Source organism: Megascapheus bottae, chromosome 29 (genome assembly GCF_031878675.1).
Source record: "Megascapheus bottae isolate mThoBot1 chromosome 29, mThoBot2.hap1, whole genome shotgun sequence".
Taxonomy (NCBI): Eukaryota; Metazoa; Chordata; class Mammalia; order Rodentia; family Geomyidae; genus Megascapheus; species Megascapheus bottae.
In genome coordinates, this window is record NC_143537.1 from 7,232,094 (window position 1) to 7,246,892 (window position 14,799).

General features: G+C 43.5%; 1 protein-coding gene across 3 annotated transcripts in view; it reads right to left on the reverse strand.

The window, feature by feature from the left end:
- Sgcd (sarcoglycan delta) overlaps positions 1–14,799 on the reverse strand; it is a 408,119-nt gene that overhangs the window by 42,566 nt on the left and 350,754 nt on the right. The window lies entirely within an intron of this gene.

The window sequence follows — 14,799 nt, forward strand, 5'->3', positions numbered from 1 at the left end:
GTGGTGTTTGCAGTGGTAAATTCTTTCTTGATAAGCATCATTCACATCAGTATAATTTTTACTAATTGTTTAATATTAGTGATCATTAAGCAGAAACTCATCTTTGGGTTTAATCCATGGGGCCTAATGTTCAATGGTTTCACACTACAGAGCTCAAATACCTGGAAGCCAGGTACAGTGGTAAACACCTGTATATAGACATGCATGCATGTGATTATATGATGTATGTTTGCATATGCACTAGAGTTTTATATACATTTACATCTATGTTGAAGCACGTGTGTGTGCGTGCATGTGTGTGTGGTATATGTATCCAAGACTTATTCTGTATATACCCAGTACATCAAAATGCTCAATAAATGGTGTGTAGCTTCTACTTATTATGTTAGAACTGTAGTAAGCTAAAAATCTATACAACTTGGGGGGGGGCTGGGAGGGGAAAACGTGGGAGAGAGTGAGGGAAAGGGTGATTGTCCAAAAAGAAATGTACTCTTTGCCTGACTCATGTAACTACAACCCCTCTGTACATTACCTTCCTAACAATAACAAATATTTTGTTAAAAAGGATATAATAAGTTTGAGCATAAACTAAGAAGCTATGTTGGGAGATGATGAAGAAAACAAAAATAGAACAATATAACATGATCTAATTTAACAGACTGTAAGGGAAGACATGCTCCCGTTAATCCCGTGATCATAAAACTGAACTGGACACACTGCTATAGAGCACATATTCAACACTTGTATGGACTCTGAAATCCAGAGGCCATGAACAAGTCACACACTGTGGCAGCGCTGGTGGGATGGGGAGAGACAAGTGGTTTAATTAAGCCAACTCTGCTCTAGAAACCAATGGACCAGAACTCACCCGTGGTGTATCATTATGCCCCAACTAGAAAAAAATCAAAATCAGAATCAAAGGAGGCATCCACGCAGTAAGTAACCTCATTCCAGCTTCTTAGGACTTCACTTCGTTTTGACAGTCAATAAAACCTGCCCTGGCAAACAGATGGCAGTAACCCATTGGCACACAGATGCTCGTGTGAATGATGGCAGCCTTTAAGTCAGGACCCCTGCAGCTCCCGCCTGTCTCAGTGTGAACACAGCCAGGACACAAGGACACACAGGAGCGCTGAATGGACAGAACACCTTGTTCCCTGAGGTGGAACAAGCCAAGCGGGAGGTGGTACCTGTCCACGGAGAAGGAAATTGAAGTATTTAATGGAGGCTGGAAAGAAAACAATCCTCTGAAAGGAATAATTGGAGAACCTTATGAACTCATTTACGGGAGAAGATCATGGGGCGAGGAATTGCAGAATTGCAATCTTAATAAAAGTGACCGTTTTAAAGCCTTAGAAACATGTGATTTAATTTCTGGCTGCTGTCTTGTTTGGCAGGAAGCCTTCATTCATCCAGCCACACGTTAGGGGTGGCTTAAAGGGTCATTTTGATGATCTGGTTTTTCACCTTACCCACCCATTTTGTTCCCAGGAGAAGGCAAAATGTCATTCTAACAACCACCTGTTACTTTTCCCTTTGCAAAAACAGAACAAAACAACCCCCCCCCCCAACCCTAGTATTATACATGGAAGCAAAGGTATAGGGGATATGACACAACTTCCTCTAAGTGGAGACTCAGGTGGCAGTCCAGGGGAGGTTTGCCTGCCAGAGGGCACAGAGGGGGGTGGTGTCCCCAGGCTGCCAGGCTCCCTACCAGGATAGCTGCATGCCATGTACAGCCATAAGAGCCATCTTCCAACCACAAGGAAGAGAAAGGCCAAGGATGGATTCTTAGGGGAGGAGGTGTTTACCATCTGCTTGAATCATCTTAGAATTCTATTTTCCCCTGACTAGTATCACACCATTGCTCCATGCCAAGCCTCCTGTCACTGAGGGGTGAGGGGAGGGCGGAGGGAAGGGAAGGGAGGGAAGAGAAGGGAGGGAAGGGAAGACCCATCAAGAGGCCCAGGTCTCCAAATGCCTATGTGTGTATCTGCTCATACAAAACAGTATTTATGGAAATGGAATACAGGAAATGGGATTCTTTTGTCTCTGTGTTGCTGTTTTTGTTTTCTTTTCTTTTTGTCGTGTTTGTTCGTTTATCTGTCTTTGGGGATAGTGAAAGCGGCCACAGAAATGGAAGGACATTTTTTTTTTTTGCCAGTCCTGGGCTTGAGCTCAGGGCCTGAGCACTGTCCTTGGACTTTCTCAAGGCTAGAGCTCTACCACTTGAGCCTCAGCACCACTTCTGGCTTTGTTCTATGTATGTGGTACCAAGGAATCGAACCTGGGTCTTCATGCATGCTAGGCAAGCACTACCACTAGGCCAAACTCCCAGCCCCGGAAGGACATTTCTTTACCTACTTCAAACTAAAATATGACACCAACAATGGCAAAAAAAAAAAGAGGTCCATATTGTTCCCCTGAACCTTTTTTTTTTTTTGCAACAAGTCAAAGGACCCAAAGCTCAAGACCCCAGTTCACTGCATTGTTGTTGTGTTTTTTTTAATGGACCAGTGGTGATAAGGCCTGCCTACATTTTCTTGATATCCTGTGTGAAGAAGCCAGAGATGATGGGGATGGAACATTGTAGAAGGTGACAGTAGGACTCAGAGACGGACTTGGCGGGGAGGAGGGGCATGGAAGCCTGAACAACTGCTGATGCGTTAGGGATTCGTTCTGACTTCACATGTCACCTGGCCCGGGGCACCAGTTCCCATCACATCCCTATTTCCAGATGGGAAACTGAGTCACAGAATGGCTTTGTGAACAGAGGCTGGCACAGAAACCAGGATGTGAGCAACAGGCAAATCTGGCTACGGATTCTACATTTCTAGTTCCTGGCTCAAAGTGTGTGGGATTCGAACTTCAAAATCTGGGCAGGAGACCAGAGAACCACAGGTGTTTCACTCACAGCAGCTCCTCTGACAGAGGGCCATCTGGGAGTCCAGCATGAACTGCTACCTGTCCACACCTGACCCACATGCTTGTAGCTTTGGAAGTGAACACAAGTCTGGAGGCTGAGATCTGAGGTCCGTGGTTCAACGTCAGCCTGTGTAGGAAAGTCTGTGAAGCTTTTTTATTTCCATCTAACCATCAGAAAATGGAAAGTGGACCTGTGGCTCAAAGTGGTAGAGCACTAGCCTTGAGCAAAAAGAGCTCAGAGACAGCCACCAGGCCCTGAGTTCAAGCCCCACAACTGCCACCACCAACAAAAGTCTGATTTGTGAGATTAAGATGTCTAAGGTCGGGAGATCCATTCAGGCTAAGCAGATCTTTTCTGTCATCTAGACAACAGTATTTCTTACTCTCCCTCGACCACATCTACTAAGAAGCTTCTTGAAAGAAACTCGTGCAGAAGGAGTAGGGCTGAAAATGTCACAGTGGGCCATGTTTACACATCTCAGTTATAAAAGCAGAAAATTCTCATTAAGGTCGTTCATTGCCTTAAGCCAGCTTAGTTTTGCTTTCTGTCGCTTACAATCAGAAGCGCCCTGGAAGAGTCAACTCATTCTTTAGCTCGCAAGGGAGACGATTCTGGGTCTTCAGTGTCTGTCCCAGCACTGAGGCATGGAGCATGGCTTCCTGGAGCTATGAGGACATCTCTCTCCAGAATAACCATGACACCACCTCAGACAACTGTTCATCACAGAATGGAAACTGACTGGGGACAGAATCCAGGGACAAAACACATATTTAGTGCCTCTGTCTGTAACAGTCAGGGGGGGCGTGGTGAGCACATTTTGTGAGCATCTTCATATATTTTCCTCCATCCCTACAAACATCCTACTATAGGGAGGGTGTGTGTGTGTGTGTGTGTGTGTGTGTGTGTGTGTGTGTGTGTGTGTGTGTGTGTGTGTGTGTGTGTGTGTGTGTGTGTGTGTGTGTGTGTGTGTGTGTGTGTGTGTGTGTGTGTGTGTGTGTGTGTGTGTGTGTGTGTGTGTGTGTGTGTCCAGTGTCTATGAAGTGTGAATTATTCAGTGTTAAGGAGTTATCTTCCATCTGTTGAAGTGATTTATCTTTTAAAGAAGGGGTGGGGGAAGAAAGCCAGTGTCAAGACCCACATCTGCAGCACTTTGAAGCTCAAGCTGGTATTTGCTAAGTGGATTGTGTGCTGCTTTGTCAATCTCAGGGACAGCTCATCAATACTAATTTGATACCAGTTGATTCTTCCCCTCTCCCCAAACAGGATTAAGGTAGATTATCTATGAATACATTTTATTTCAGGCTGTAAATGCATATACTTTAACATAAATGCATTAGTACCTCTTTGTAGAATGCACTATGTATACAAGGAAATAAAAATGGATTAACAAGTTGTCCTAAACCACACCTTTCTAATCTAGGATAAAAATGTTTTAGCTGGGCTGGGTATTTGGCCTAGTGGTTAAAGTGCTTGCCTAGCATGCATGAAGACCTAGGTTCAATTCCTCGGTACCACATATATAGAAAAAAGCCAGAAGTGGTGCTGAGGCTCAAGTGGTAGAACTCTAGCCTTGAGAAAGTCCAAGGACAGTGCTCAGGCCCTGAGCTCAAGCAAACTTGCATTTACAAAATAGTTGAATAAAGACTTAAAAAAATGTTTTAGCTTTCCCAGATGGCCCTTCCCTGGCTCAGGATTTAACAATATTTAACATTCTACAGTATCTACTACTGCTGGGTTATACGCTGCTAAGGCTGGTGCATTTGCTTATTTATGTATCCCTTTGTCCATCTCTTTAGTCTTTCAGTCAATATTTATTTAGTGCCTTCTGGGGATAGGTCTTAGTGATTAAGAAAGAGCAGTAATTATACCTTCATGTCCCAGAGTCTGCCCTCTGACTTTCTAATATGTCAGTCTACATAGACAGCAAACCTTGCTTTCTTCACATTGTCTCAAGCTGATTCGTGCATGCTAGACTATTTTTTTTAATTTACTTATTTATTTATTGTTGGTTATGGGGCTTGAACTTAGGGCCTGAACACTGTCCAGGAGCTTTTCTGCTCAAGACTAGAGCCCCACCACTTTGAGCTACAGTGCCACTTCTAGTTTTCTGGTGGTTCACTGGAGATAAGAGTCTCACAGACTGTCCTGCCCAGGCTAGCTTTGAACTCAGATCTTAGTCTCTTACGTGGCTAAGATTACAGATGTGAGCTATCAGTGCCTGGCAATCCATCTATTCTTTTAATGAGAGCTCAGCAGTAGATGAGTGTAAAGCCATTTATCTAGGCATTGAATTTCTAAGATATTTCATACTGTGCATTTTGGTAAGTGGTTCTTCATATTTTCTTTGGAGGTGATAATATATAGTCTTTGCATACTAAAATAGTTTTTATTGCTCCTAAATGTTATCAGGGAGTTATACAGCCTTAATATACAGTGTAGTTAATAGAACCCTGTCCTTTATTATTGTTTTATTTTTGTAATTATTATTCACTATATAGTCTGGCCTGGAATTTATGATCTCCCTTCCTCTGCCTCGAGTACAGAGATTATATGAGTGTGTATAACCATGTCTTGCTTTTTTAAAGAAAAAACTGAAATATAGTCATTGTTAATGCATTTTTGTATGTCTGGGCTGCCATCTTGATTTCCCACCAAACTTCTTTGTAGCTCTAAGCATTTCCACCATCTTGGACTTACTTTCTGTCCGTGTAAAGTAGGCATTATCTGGTGCCCAGCCAATAGCTCAGGTGTATTGTGAAGACCAAAGAAAAGTGAACTAGCTAGCTTTTCACCCTGCACTGCAAAATACAAATAGGAGTGACAAATGGTACTGGCAAATTCTCCTTGGGTCAAATGTAGATGCTTTCAGTCTTTAAAAATGGATTCTTTTATAACTAGGTCCCTGTGAAGTTAGAAAACTAAGCTAAATATGATTAAGATTAAAAGGAAGACTTGCATGGAAAACTGTTAAAAAATATGTCCCTTGTGTCCTTTTTTTCATAGCTAGAAGTCCCAGGCTAAGGCCGATTTTAGGAACATTGGATATCAACAAATCAGTAAACCCAGGCTCATGTTCCTGAACCAGCTCAGTGAATCAACGCAAACACTCCTTTCAGAATTTCATGACACATGAGGAGAGCTCAAAGGGAAGCTCAGTAAATGGATGGAGCTAACAGTCTCCCCATCCCTGACAGCAAAGGCAGAGACCCCCCCCCCCGTGGTAGATCTTTCTTTCTCCCTGCCCACTTCTCTCAGGGCAACTTTTGGGAGGGGTCATGTCAGAATTGAGCCACATCAGCCTTAAAGTAAAAGCAGCCAGTGCCAATGGTTTTAAGACAATCCAGGATTTTAAAGAAACAGGTCAAAGTATGACATCACACTTCTGATATTCCCAGAATCTAATCTTCTTACACTGACTGTACTACTTAGCTTTTACGTTCTCTTTCCTTCTCCTCGTGTGTGTGTGTGTGTGTGTGTGTGTGTGTAAAGTTTTGGGTGCCCTGTCCATGGTACCCATACCTTACCACTGAGCCGTACCCCCAGCCCTTGCCATTTTATAAACTAAAGATTGTACACCCATCTTCTCCTTGACCCCAATAGGACTATGATTCTCTAAGGAAATACTCCTGGTTCTCAATGGAAAGTGCTGGATGTAGTATCAAAAGCAGTCCTTAAATTTGGTGTCATACTATATGGCCTCATGTATCTAGGTTTTGCTCTATTGTAAATCTCTGCTAGGAGAGCCCAAAGTTTTTACTGATTATGACAAATGAGGGAAACCATTGAGCCTATGTTCCTTTGAGTCTGGCTTACTTCACTTAATATGAATTTTTCCTAACCTTCAGGATATAGAAACAAAAGCCATAGAATGAGTGATTGTTGTCCTTAATGTACTATGTTATCTCTCATCTCTTTTGCTGTCCCTTGGTTATCTCATATTGTTATGATATTTCATCTTGTTATATATATATAGTATATATGCTTAATTGGTTATTTGAAATTGGATAGGGAAGGGGGGAAATCAAGATGAGTGGCGGGGAGAGGGGGAGGGAAATGGGGACCATGTCATGAGAAAGGGTATCAACGTTTGTGAAGTAATGTACCTTCTATCTGGTGAATATAATGTAACCCTTCTATTAATTACAATAAAAATATATGGGGAAAAAAAGCAGTCCTTAAGTCTACCGAAACCTGGAAGATAATAGGAATAGTTGATGCACACCTGTCTTTAGCACTCAGGAGGACTGTGAGTTCTAGGCCAGCCTGAGCAACCTAGTAAGACCTTGTCTTAAGAGGGGGAAAACCCCCCTCAAAATTATCTGAATCATGGATCTGGACATCTCACCTCTATGACAGGCTTAATTTATGTAGTATTAAGGTAGACCTTCTGATGTCATCCGAGCTTCTAAAAGGCAGTATGTATATTCACACTGCTCTGAATGGAAGGCAGAGCTTTCAGATTCTCCCTCCTGTCCCTTGTTTTCCCCCTCCCAAGAGCCTTTCCTGCTGGAGAGCTTTCAGGCAAGGTCTAGGATAAAGAGACAGCAGGGTCACAAGTACGAGTGGTTAGCAGATAATTGTTTATCTGCTGGGTGCTTGGCTTGACACTGGAAAGGGGGGAAAAGAATTTCATCTGCTACCTGGAGAAATCAGAATGGAGGGCACGCGACCTTTTAAAGAGGCGGAGGCACAGAACAGGGGCGTGCAAGTTCATGGAACACCGCATTTCATCTACATTCTCTATTATCTCCCTGCGTTCCTCTAAGCCCGGGCAGCTCAGCAATCACAGCACAGCTAAAGCCTACAGCCAGACATTCTGTGGAAACCTGTTCTACACATGGAAGGATGTTGAGAAACATCTGCCCTGAGGCCCCTAGCTGCCAGTGGGGTACCCCACTCCCAGCTGGGATGGCTGAAGGTGTCACCTATACACACGGCCTCATCTGGTTTAGTTGAGAACCTCTGCTTGTCATTACGGGTATTGAACAAACCCTGCTAGTTCCAGGATAATTCCAGCACCAGAACTTAATGATAGGTCTACATAACACAGCAAGCCACCTCGTCTGGTCCATGGCATTACACATGAAGTGATGGAGACACATGTCAGGGTGCAGGATCTCGTCCTGGTCTGGCTATATTCTAGTGGAACCACGGGCTCCTTGGTGATTTCACCTATTCCAGGCACTCTAGTATTCACGAACATCAGGATAGTGTCACTCAACACCATGAGCTGAGGCAGAGCAGAAATTGCGGTGGGAACACGTGCCAGAGACTTTCCTTCACTTCTTGGTAGGCAGAAAGGGGAACGACAGGCGAGAATGTGGAACAAGAAAACTCTGAGGACCTAGCCTCAGGGACCTTCTTCCTCCAGCGAGGTTCCACCTCTCCAAGTTTCCAGAATCTCCCCAGAACATCCACTTGGGGACCTAAAGTTCCAGACATGAGCCTGTGGTATATGAACCTTTCATTTTCAAACCACACACACACACACACACACACACACACACACACACACACACGATATGAAATGGTACTTAGTTCATCTCCTGGAGCCACAAAAGTCTTAATACTTCCAATACTGTTTAAAAGACTAACTTCAAAGTCTCCTTGGAGACTGCAGGCAAACTCCTAAGTTATAAGTTCCTATTTAGTAACTCCAAGAAACATTTTATATACTGCCAAGATATGACACAGAATAAATGTTCCCCATTCCCAAAGGCAGGGAATCAGGGTAGAGAAAATAGAGCACTGGGACCAGAGCAAGACTGAGATTCTGCAGGACACTGAATCCTGTAGCTCAAGTCAGCATCTGAGGCAGGTAGAACCATGATGTGTAATTTAAGTGCTGGGCCAGTAGCCTGGCCCCGAGGCATGGCTACAGGGCCCCATCTCTAGCTGTCAACTGGGTGGTCTCTGACTTTCCTGGACAGATAGATGCTCATTTTCCTGGCCTCTCCATCACCCAGGGTTCCCCACTTTAGCCCAGGTTGGCTCTGAACCATGATCCTCAGATCTCAGCTTCCTGAGTAGCTAGGATTACAGATGTGAGTCACCAACAGCCAACTTCCTGACATTCGACTCTCTGTTCTGTCTCTATCTCCTAGGCTGGTAGAGTCCAAGGCATTCAAAGACAAGGCTCCAACCCCTCTCTTTTTTCCCCTAGCAGTCGTGGATCTCAGTTTGCTAAGGAGAGACATTATTTCCAGAGAAACTGGTTTCTGCTGTAATGGAAGAAACACATTCTGCTATGATGACTTGCCATGGTACAAGAAATTACCCCAACAACAATGATGGCATCAACAAAAGGAACTACCCCAACAATACATATAGCTCACGGCAGAGGAGACACTACACCAAGACTCTATGGAAAAGCTCTTGACCTTGAGAACAAATGCCTGGCTCCTCATCTGAAAATACTCAAAAGGCCTAACTGGCAAGAAGAGAACTTGAATAAAAAGAAAAATACATAAAAAGCATGTGTATGCATACACATATATGTACACACACACACATACACACACACACACACACACACACACAAACAAGCCAACAGATGGCTGCACACACACACTGAGGATAACCTAAGAAATCCTGTCAGTTCCACAAACAAAAATGCTCCCTCGATAAACCCTATAACTGGTTCTCATCAAAGCATCCGGGTAGCCAGCCTCACCAACTCTAATCAAGGTAGGAGACAGTCAAATACCACCCCCTTCTCCTCCCCAGGCAACACAGTGGCTGAGTGGATGGACAGCTGGAGATGTTTTATACAGAACCATGAGTCCACCACACCTCCCTGTTGCCAAAGGAAGAATGCTGTGCGATTGGGCAAATGCCTTTTCTTCCTGCATCAGGTATGAACGCAAGCTTGGAGGAGAGAGAACCAACCGTGTCACTGCTCGTGACGCCTTCTCCTGAGGCTGTCCAGGTGTGTGTGGCTCTGCAGTCACCTAGGTCTCTTTTAAATGTTTGTTTGGAAGAGTTATGAGAGTGGAGGTATTCTCCCAATAGCTTCTCCAATGAAACCCCATTCTTATTTCTCTACGGTAGGATCGTGCTTTTTCTCATTAAGGAACGCCGGTTTATTAGGTTGGGGTTATTCATCTGAGACCTTTTTAATATATATATATATATATATAACTTTCTTAGTGCATTATTTATGGGAAATGTATTTTATGACCTAATATATTATTCCTGTATCCCTGTAAATAATAAACCAACTTTGGAATGTGGTGCCAAAAAAAAAAAAAAGCTATACAGTCAGTAATTCTCTTCTGATTTTTTTTTTTAGAGCTGAAGTCCCAGAAGATTCTCTCAGCTAATGATACCAGAGAGAAGGAAGGCCCTGGTGGATTCCAGGCTTGTGCCTGGAACGCGATTATGAGATCCACAGGCTCTGGTGTGTCAAGGGCCCATGTTGGAATTATTCATCTTTCACCAGACCAGGCAAGTTAGGTATAGGGGAAGGAGGTGGATAACCAAGGTTCCTTCTTCACACCCTGAGAGAAATACCTGTCAGTCCTAGCTCCTGCCTAGTTCCTCTCAGGGATGCTCCTTCTTGGGGTGCGAGGAGAGGCCAGTTGGTACTAGGTCTGTTCTCTAGTTTTAGGAAAAAGCTCTGGGCGCATTCTAACCACATGGAGCACGGGTGCCAGGGATCTCTCTCCTTCTTGTTTTCCTTAGCCTGACCTTTGTGTAGTCACCGTCTACGGAAGCTTCATGAAAATGCACTCATCCCCAACAGATACTCAAAACTACGGCATGGCGGCTGTGTACACGCTTATTTCCCCAAGAGCAGTCTCCACTGCCATTCCCACAAATTTCTCCCATACTCCCCAAACCCAGGAAATCTGGCATATATATCTATATATCTATATATGTGTATATTTTTTCCAGTCCCGAGGCTTGAACTCTAGGCCTGTGTGCTGTCCCCGAGTTCCTTTGGCTCAAGGCTGGCATTTTACCACTTGAGCCACAGTGCCATGTCTAGTATTCTGGTGGTTAATTGGAGATAAGAGTCTCATGGACTTTTCTGCCTGGGCTGGCTTCAAACCCTGATCCTCAGATCTCAACTTCCTCAAGTAGCAAGGATTACAGACATAAGCCTCCAGTGAATGGTATCCTAGTGGATTTTATCCTATGCCCAATTTCCTTCTTGGGCACCCAGGTATCTGAAGATGCTTCGCGTTTTCTCAATTATTGAGATCTCTAGGAAAGCCCTAGCATTGGCATTTAGCTATATTATCTCCCAGTATCAATACCAGTATTTGAAATCTCTTCTCTCTCTTCTCCCACCCCCCACTAACTCTTTCCACTTCCTCTCTTCTCTCTCCCACATACATATAAATTAATACATAATGGACACATAACTATTTAATGAATAAACACCATTAAGTTATATTATGAATCACTTGGTTCAGGTTGCAAGATGCGAGCTTTCCAGAAGGACAAAAGCCTGGAGTTCAAACCCTAATAATAATGAAAACATGAACAGCCAAATAGTGGGAAATGGAAAAGCAAAAAGGAGGATGAAGAGTGAGTATAATTGAAGTATTCCAAACTGGAATGAAACAGAATATATAACCCATTAAAAAATTGAAGACAGTGGGGTAGGAGATAAGAGATTAATAGAGGGACCAAATTGAAGTACATTATATGCATGTATGGAAATACCACAACAAAATCCCTTTGTATGACTAATATACACTAATAAAATTTAAAACAATTGCCTTACAATAAAGAGCTTCATCAAAAGCAAATTCAGAAGGCTTAATGCCTCCTCTGAGCAGTCCTCAAAAGCAAGTTAAGCGTCAGATCACATTTACATTTCTATAAATTTTATGCTAATTTAAATGGCTTTAGATTTAATTAAAAATGTTTTTTCAATTGATAATAATGTAACTCAAGATAATTAGCATCTAGTAACATCTAGAGGACATATTTAAACAAATAAAACGAATCTACAGTATAAATAGACCTAATTAACAATTAGAATAACACTTTATGATTATGCTTTGTTTGTAAATGATGACTGTTAGCTGCCCGGGCTTTCATGCTACTTCTTTTCTTGTTCTTTTTTTTGGAGGGGGTCAGTCATAGGGCTTGAACTCAGGGTCTGGGCACTGTCCCAGAGCTCTTCTGTTCAAGGCTAATGCTGTATCACTTTGAGCCACAGTGAGTGCCAGTTGTGTTTTCTGAATGGTTAATTAGAGAGAAGAGTCTCATAGACTTCCTTCTTTTCCTGCCTGGGCTGGCTTTGAACTGAAAGCCGCAGGTCTCAGTCCCTCTGAGTAGTAAGGATTGTAGGCATGAGCCAACAGCACCTGGTTTTGCTGCTCTTGTAATAGCCATTGTTGCCCATTGTTGCCCAATATTGAATAACTATCTGTCGTAATCAAAGCTAACCTGTATCATGTCTCATCCCACACACTAATTTTATACCATGTAAGTAATAAACAGAAATGAACACAAACTGAAATGAACTTTTGCCAGACCTAAACACAGCCTTAAGACCAGAGAACACTGAAGGATGCTTAGAGCATCTGTCTGTGTTTGTGTCAAGAATGGACCTGATGTCTGGTGAGAGGAGGATGTTGGACATGGGGAGAATGGATGCCCCACGGCCCAAGATAAGCAGGGAGTTTCAGGGAGAGGGGTTATTGAGCATATGTGTGTGGAAGCACTGCAAAGATCTCCAAGCTTTGGAGCTGCAGGGCAGATGTCTCTAGGTCAACAGAGACTTCCGGATCCCCTGGCACAAAGTCGACGTTGCCCTGACTTTTAGCTAGCACTAGCTGAATGCATGTCATTACAGTCCTTCATTCTTTGTTTCAGTACATATTTTTGTTTTGTCCTTTCTGCTTTCCACAGAAGGAAACAAAATCTTGGGGACAGAAGTGGATTTGAACCAGGGTATCAGGGATCCTACAAGGCAGAGCAGGGTTGCAGCCCAGTGATGAAATATGCACCCACCTGCAAACCCCCCATGAGTCTACAGTGTGACAACTCAACTACCACCAAATCCCCAAAGTTCTCATGAAGCCAACTTTATTGGTTGTGGAGCTTGAGCTCAGAAGAGCCTGGTGCCATTCCTGAGCTCTTTTGCTCAAGGCTAGCATACTACCATTTTGAACTACGGTACCACATCTGGTTTTCTTGAGTTTACTTGGAGATAAAAATCTCTTGGGGACCTGGCCAGGCCAGCTTTGAACTGTGATCCTCGGATCTCAATCTCTTGAGTTGCTAGGATTACAGGCGTGAGCCAGCGATGCCCAGCTTGAAAAGCATTTTTTTAGGTGGTTTTCAGACTTAAAAAAAATTATCCCCTGAAAGGATCTTAAAAATGAATTCTAAGTGGTCCTCTGAGGACAGAGCAGGGCAACACATAATTACATAGGTGAGATTCCAATGTCTGACCTTTCCATTTACAAATTCTCATATTCCAGGGCAATCTACCATTTTTTTTTTGCCAGTCCTAGGCCTGAGCTCAGGGCCTAAGCGCTGTTCTTGGGTTTTTTCTCAAGGCTAGAGCTCTACCACTAGAGCTACAGCACCATTTCTGGCTTTTTCGAGGTATGTGGTACCAGGGAATCGAACCCAGGTCTTCTTGCATGCTAAGGCAAGCACTCCACCACAAGGCTAAACTCCAGGCCCTCAATCTGCTTTTTTTAAAATCTATTTAATTTATTGGGGCTCTGTATGAAATTTTCTTGAAAGTTTGTCACTGGGGACACATTGTGTAACTCTCATTTTACAGGTAGGAGAAGGCAAAGTCCTAAAAAATAATGGTAGCTGAGCTTCGAGTATGAAGACCGACAGTGTGAGGAAGATGAGGCGGCAGCAGCTGCTGACTGGGGGCCGTCACAAGGATGATGGGACTGCCGTTAAAAATCACAGCCCAAGGGGGGTAGGATTAAAAGTAATTGACAAGCCATGGCTCAAGCCAAGAGATCCATTAAAAAATTAGACAATTCCTCAACACCAACCCACAGAACATTAAAGTCTGACCAAATCTTAGCAGTTATATACATCACATTTTCAATCTTCTCAGAGAACTCTTAAATGGTCAATTCAATGAGAATGCTCAGGGAATGGGGAAATGAGAGAGAAGGGAGGGCGGTATGAAGGGATGACGTGTGTATATCACTCTATTCATTCCCTTTTGAGTTTTTTTAATTTGCCAATCCTGGGACTTGAACTCAGGGCCTTGGAACTGTCCTTGGGCTTTCTCAAGGCTAGTACTCTACCACTTGAGCCACAATACCACTTCTGGCTTTTTCTGTGTATGTGGTACTGAGGAACTGAACCCAGGGCTTCGTGCATGTTAGGTAAGCACTCTACCACCAGGCCAAACTCCTAGCCCCTATTCATACCCTTTTAAAGACACAAGCACAAGGATTCCACATCTCACTGGAGTGGGGACGTTAGGTATAACATCTTGGCCATGAGACTGATAGAAAATTGGGTTTAACTGGCATCATCTTGTCTTCATGGTGGAAGAAGGTAAGATCCTACATCCCAGGTGATAAATGTGCCTGAATTCCTTAGAGGCCGAGTCTTGGACAACGGTTTACTGGACCTTCCAGTCTTGGGCTAGGAACTCTCAAGTTTCCTGTGACCCTGCCCCTTGTTTTCTGACACTGTTGAGGCGCAGACCAGCTCAGGCACCATGAGGTTATGGCACGTGTTTCCTGTCTCCTTGTCTCCTGGCTCTCCTCTGATCACCACGATATTCTGCTTCAGCTCTCTACTGGAGCTGATCTGGTTTGCTGGCATTGTTTTTCTGCTCTTTCTTTCCTCTCTGGCTTTCATGGCGCAGTTTTCTAACAGTGTTAAGTGTATTAGAGGAGGCTACAGGTCTTTGTGACAGAAGT